This window comes from Anas acuta, chromosome 15 (genome assembly GCF_963932015.1).
Source record: "Anas acuta chromosome 15, bAnaAcu1.1, whole genome shotgun sequence".
Classification (NCBI taxonomy): domain Eukaryota; kingdom Metazoa; phylum Chordata; class Aves; order Anseriformes; family Anatidae; genus Anas; species Anas acuta.
The window spans coordinates 13,585,990-13,591,989 of NC_088993.1; the positions used below are offsets into that span (position 1 = coordinate 13,585,990).

Here is a 6,000-nt window from a genome sequence, read left to right on the forward strand (position 1 = left end):
ACATGCTGTTGCTTTCGGTCTGTTTTCTTACCCTCAGGGCCTGGGGTTGCCAAATACAGTGATTAACGGGACTGTTCCAGAGGTTAAAGCTGTCCAAGAGAGACTTTTGTCATCCCCTGCTTCACCACACTTGGGATTGTGGTGTGCAAAATACTATTTTCTAATGCTCTGAAGTGAAAGGAGAGTTTGGCCCACATGAGTTGGGTGCATGAGTGTGTTTAAGGAGATAAAGTTAATTGTTGCATTCTTCTGAATATCAAAAGCAATGGAAATCCGGGTGGTGCACCCTGTACTCAGAACCTTGTGCTGGAAATGTCATTTTGCTGCCACTTGAACTACTCCAAAACGTCCACCCCAGTGCTTTAGAGTTGGAGCTGCTCCCTAAAACCCTCATTACATTGACAGGTAGCTTGACTTGTTATTATGGAAATAAATTCGGTTCCTATAGAAACCTGTTGCATGTGACTGGTGGGGCCATAAAATGAGTCTGTTTAAATAACTGTGCACCCTCCTGATAAGGCTCCGTTTGCGTACATGCATTACGTGGTGTTGTCAGCACCAGCCATCCTTTCAGGAGCTGCTTATTTTACGAAGGGGGAAAGAGCCACAGAAAGGTGGAAATAATTTTTCAAGTCTGTAATTAGCTGAGACTCCCAGGGCAGCTTTTAGGTGGGTTTTGCGTGGGTGGTCTTCTCTGGTGCCCCTCTGCCAGGCCCGAAGGCTCGGAACCAGCGACCGTGCAACTCGTGGGCTGCTGTGACGTGAGCCGGGGTCAGAACAGCACCACGCTCCTGACCCGTCGAGTTGTGGCATTAGTTAATTGCTGGTAGTTAATTACTACTTGCAATCACTCCAGATTGTGTGCAAGCAGTTCTCAGGGAACACCACGGGCCTGCACAGATCCAGGCCGACCCGCTCTGATCTGCTTGACAGGCTCATTGTGAACGCTGCCTGGGTTTAAATGAAATGGGCACTTAGCAAAGTGTAATTCCCTTTCTTTGTCATGGGTAACTTTAATCAGTGTTTCGGGAGCACAGGGTAGATACGCAGGCCTGCTCGGCTCTTCTGCTGGTGGTGCCGTGACCTCTGAAGGCTGCTGGCAGCAGCACCAACACAGCTGAGTTCTTGCTGTCATGTCCAGCAGCGTGAGTCCTGCTGTGCTGGGGCAGAAACGGGGAATGAGGAGGAAGAATTTGTCAAGGTAGGAGTGTGAATCATGGGAGAATCAACTGGCTTAAGCCTCTCTGAGCTCTCCAGGCCCTGAGCTTGAGGCTTGTAGACCCACCAGTTGAACATATGCAGCAAGAGGCAGTCACTGTTGGTGGTAGGTGGCCCTTCACATTCGTCCCATCCGCCAAGCTGAGGTAGAGGAGGGAGCTGCCCTCATCGCCCACAGCCTGGGCGAGCTGGGGGGCTGTGGCTGTGCCCCCTTACGGAGTGGGAGATGGCCTCGCAGGACCCCAGGCCTGTGTGGACCACGATGAGGTTGTGTGGGAGCCAGAAGGGCCAAACACTTACTTTCAGACCCCCCAAAACTCCCGGCCTTACTGTGACACCGATACCGCTCTTCGTGCTCATCGTGCTTCCTTTCACCAGTTCTGCCCCTTCCACCTCTTGCTCTCATTTTAGGAGGCACAGATAGCAGGAGGTCCAGATCTACTTTTTTTTTTTTTTACATTGCCACATCTATTTACACATTTTTATTGTGCCCTTTTTATTCGCCTTCTTTTCCAATGTAAATCTCGTTATTTTCTGTCTAACTTCATCTGATCTTTCTCTGAACCCTTTCTGAGTACATGCTAATTTTGTAATAAGTCTACACAATATTCAAATGATAGCAGCTCAGAAGCAAAGAGCAGGAATCTCTCTTTCCTCCTTATGGATTATCTTACAAATGTAATTTTTGTTTAGCACCTTACTGGAGAAATGCCTTTTGTTTTTTTCCTCAGCAGTCATTAACCTCACAAGGACATCAGCTTTATTTTTATACAGCTTATTCAGACTCATACCATCTGCCTTGAGATCTATTTTCTCTAATAGGAATCTGAGAATGAAATGTGAATTATGTTAGTCTGAGTAAATTTCATCCACGAAAATGAGTTTCTCTTAATAATACAAATAATTGTATTATGAAAGCAAATTAATTGACTGGGCATTTGAAGTACTTAGATTTCTTGCCGTGTTTTGGATTACATCGCATTCTCTGCTATTTTTACTCCCAGCATAACTTATTTAGAGCTGCTTCTATCTGCTTATTGATCCTAAATCAAAACTGACTCTGTTGTCTTATGTTTTAATGCTTCTGTGCAGCAGCAGCAGATCTATGCTTTTAGAGCGGTGCTGGCTAGATGAGGTGCTAACCCCAGATTGCTGCCTAAGCCTCACAAAAACAGACCTTCAAGGAGCTGGCAGAGAGGGACTTTTGCACGTGTGCATGCTGCAAGCAAAATTTGGATGTAGCATCATTAAGGTTGGGAAAGGCCTTCGAGATCATCTGGTCCAAGCATCACCAATGTCACCCACTAAACCATGTCCCTACACACCAGGTCCAGCCTTTACATTGCAAAGGCTGAATCAAAGGTGTCAGAAAGTGTTATGGACCGAGTTTCTGAAGGAAACAGGCTGGGAGCGTTCTCCAGGGACTTCTCTTGGTGCCACGCTGGCATGTGCACGAGGCTGTGCCAGCCCTCCTTGTGCAGGCAGCGGCTGCTGAGCATGGACCTGGGCTTCCCTCAGTGCCTGCTCTTGGATTTCTTCAGTTCTTAAGGACTAGTGAAAACAAAAGAGGAACAAATATGGTTCTGGCAGCTGAAAACTTGCAGATCAAAACTAGAGATACCTGCTAGGAAATGCAAATAAATAGAGCTCGATCAAAGTCTTGGCATTTCTTATGGGCGTTTGTCCTACAGCCTTGACTCTTTGCCATAGCTGGCACACCAAAGCAGTAATTCTGAACAAGCAGTAGTCAGTCTATGCTCTAATTGCTTATCTAATGATCTATTTACCTGAGGGCACGCTGTTCTGGAGGACAAGTCACAGGGTTCTCTGTCCCTTCCCTTGAGGCCTGAACATCTCCTGGGCCATATCGGTGGAGGAGAAAGAATGCCCTTCTATGCTGTAATTACGTGCTATGATATTTATGTGCCAAAGTAGATCCTAGGGGGGCTGTAGAGAAACAGAACCAGTTCTGTAACCTGGTGCAACTCTTCTCCCCCCTTTGTTTTTCCCTGAATGAGAGCCACAAACATGACATCTTGGTCCTTCAGCAGCGCAAAAGTTTCTATCAGCCCATCTGCAGGAGAGGTTTGGAAGGTGGCGTCAGGCACATTTATTCCCAAATAATTGAATTCTGTCACAGTTCCTCTGTCCAAATCCTGGCTGAAAATGGAGAAAAGAGGTCCCGTGCCCCCCTGCCTGCATGGGGTTTAGTTGGATGTAATGTCACTGCAGCCACCACACATACCAATGCCAGTGACTCACTGCACCAGGGACTTTTCAGCAGCTCATTTTCCAAACCACAGAGGCTGTGAACTCAGTTGCAGAACAAAGCTTCTCATCCCCAGCATTCTGCACGTAAGCATTTTCTATGTAAACCTGTAGTGCCACATTCCTTTTATTAAGAGATGCCATGGTGATATGGTGATGGTGCTGTAGGAAATCCAGGTAGGTTAACTAAACCCAAACATAAAGGTTCTTATTCTGACTTAATTTTTTAACAGAGAATTGCCCTGATGAATCCAACAAACATCCTGATGACACTGGTCTAATTGATCCTGGGAAAAAACATTTGTATTTGATATGGTTTTTGAACACAAAGCAATCCAGTTAACATCCTCCTCCACTATTTTTTTTTTACCCAAAGTCTTAATGTTCACATTGTTTTCTCTCCTTAGATGAATGCTTTTGGCAGGTGAGTAAGAACTGAACATCCCAACAAGGAAAAAAAGCACAGGGAGATTCACAGTACTCATTCTGCCTCTCCCTCCCGTGCTGGGACTGCCCCAGTGCAGGGCACATGAGCAGGGATGAAGAGCTTGGTCTGAGGTCTCCAGCCAGCAAGGTCACTGCCACGCTGTTCAGCTCTCTTGCTCACGCTCTTCTTTCTCGTGCCTCTTGTTTTACAGGCTGAGGCACTGAGTGGTAGCGCCCTGACCGAGCTGTGCGTTGCAGCCAGCTGTAAGGTGCAGCGTGAGGGTTTAATCAGCACCTGCATTTTGTGATCACCATAGCGTGACTGCAGCCTTATGTATCACAAACAATTCAGATTCCATTTTCTTTCACATGAACCTCCAGCGTAGCACCCTTCCACGCTACCCACGGCATGTTTTTGGAGGCCCACTGGCACTTCTCAATAGAAAGGAGAAGGTCAAGGAGTGAATTTACTCCCTTCTTCAGCACTCATTAAAAATAAACTAAGCATTCCATGTTCAGAGTCCAAGAAAACAAATATAAAGACCTCTGTTTTAGTAAGCTCTTGCATCTTGCTTGTGTTTAGAAAACTCAATAAATCTCTGTGCTTTTCTGCTTATTTTGATGTGTCAGTATTCAAATTGTTCACAAATTGTTCCAAAGCCCAGGAATTTTGTAAAACTTACTGAGAAAATCATGGGGAATGCAATTAGGTATAGATTATTTGGACAGCTGTAGTGCCTGACTGTAAGTTTATGCTTTTTTGAAAGATTTAGGAAGAATTATGTGTCCGTGACCAAAAGCCTGATAGGAGGAGTCATTTCTGGCTACAGTGCAACCATTTCTCTTCATATGGTCTAACAGGTAAAGTCCTTCCAGTAGCTGCACTGCTCCAGGTGAATAAAATACATCTGGACAAACCAAAGTGAGTTACATTGCTAATTAACTGCTTACTGTGGGGATGAGATTGAGGCATTAAAATGCTGTTCTCTTGGGGAAGTGTGGATCTTCCTTAAATGCTAAAGCTTTCCTAAGTCTGAAGAGTCACTTAATTAGGATGGAATCAGTGGAGACAAATCTTACCATTAACAAGGAAGAGGAGACGAGGGTGTCTGAGCAGCCCAAGCATCAGGGTCAGAAAGGACAGCCAGGTATTCCTAGAGCTCAGCAGCTTTTGGTGAGACGAGGCTGGATTCGCTAGCATGCTGTGTAGCATCCTCAGCCCTGGAGAAACCAGCACTCCGTACTCTTCTGTTGCTTTAGAGCAGTGGTTGGCAGCTCAAGCAGCCTAAAAATAAATAAAAGTCTTGGCATGTTTTTTTATTATTATTATTACTATTAACATCAATTATTAATACCAATTTAACATTAGCACTACAAATAAATTAACATATTTTATTAGGTGAACAAGTATTACTTGGAAAAACGTAACCCAGCTTTTGAGTGCAGCCTTTTTCAGGTCTGAGAAAGCAGCATCACATTTCACAGCTGAGTTCAGTTAGGGAGCAGCTGGGGCCTCTGAGAGAAAACGTGCCGGGTACCAGCAGAACAGAGGGATGCTGGCAGGTGGAAAATAAAGCAGCTGGCTCCTAGGGAGGAAACACTGGAGCTCAGAGAGGTGATTTGAGGGAGAGATTTTAAATAACCAGTATTTCTGTTGAGACCAGGACTTTTGGTGTGGTGCAGCTATGCATTTTAATGTTGGAAATCATCTTTAGAAGCGATTGAAGAGCTATCCTTTAAGAACTGAGAGACTGGAGCTGGGTCACCTTTTGCAGGAGAAGGGCTTACTCTTACCTGCAGCTCTGTGCCTTGGTATAGGGTTTAATCCTGTGCTTTCAGGTTGGCTTTGCTGGAGACATTGCTTTGACATCTAAATCTTGACCCAGGCGATGCTGCACGTGTTCCCCAAGAGCAGGGCCACCACTGTGAAATGTGTACATTGTCCTTCTGTCCCCCTTCCCTTCCCACCCTCCAACCAGACCCAGAACCAGGGCAAAGGAGTGAAAGAAGGAGCCCACATCAACCACTTGCTGCTGGCTCTGGGCAACTGCATTGAGGCCTTGAGTGGGAAGGGGGGAGCTGCACCCA

General features: G+C 45.8%; 1 long non-coding RNA gene across 1 annotated transcript; it reads right to left on the reverse strand.

The window, feature by feature from the left end:
* Positions 1-1,075: 1,075 nt before the first annotated feature.
* LOC137864749 (uncharacterized) lies at positions 1,076-5,484 on the reverse strand. Its single transcript, XR_011101611.1, has 3 exons — positions 5,327-5,484; positions 4,993-5,197; positions 1,076-2,769 (listed from the first exon to the last, which is right to left on the reverse strand). It is a non-coding gene; the product is annotated as an uncharacterized lncRNA (long non-coding RNA).
* Positions 5,485-6,000: the final 516 nt, after the last annotated feature.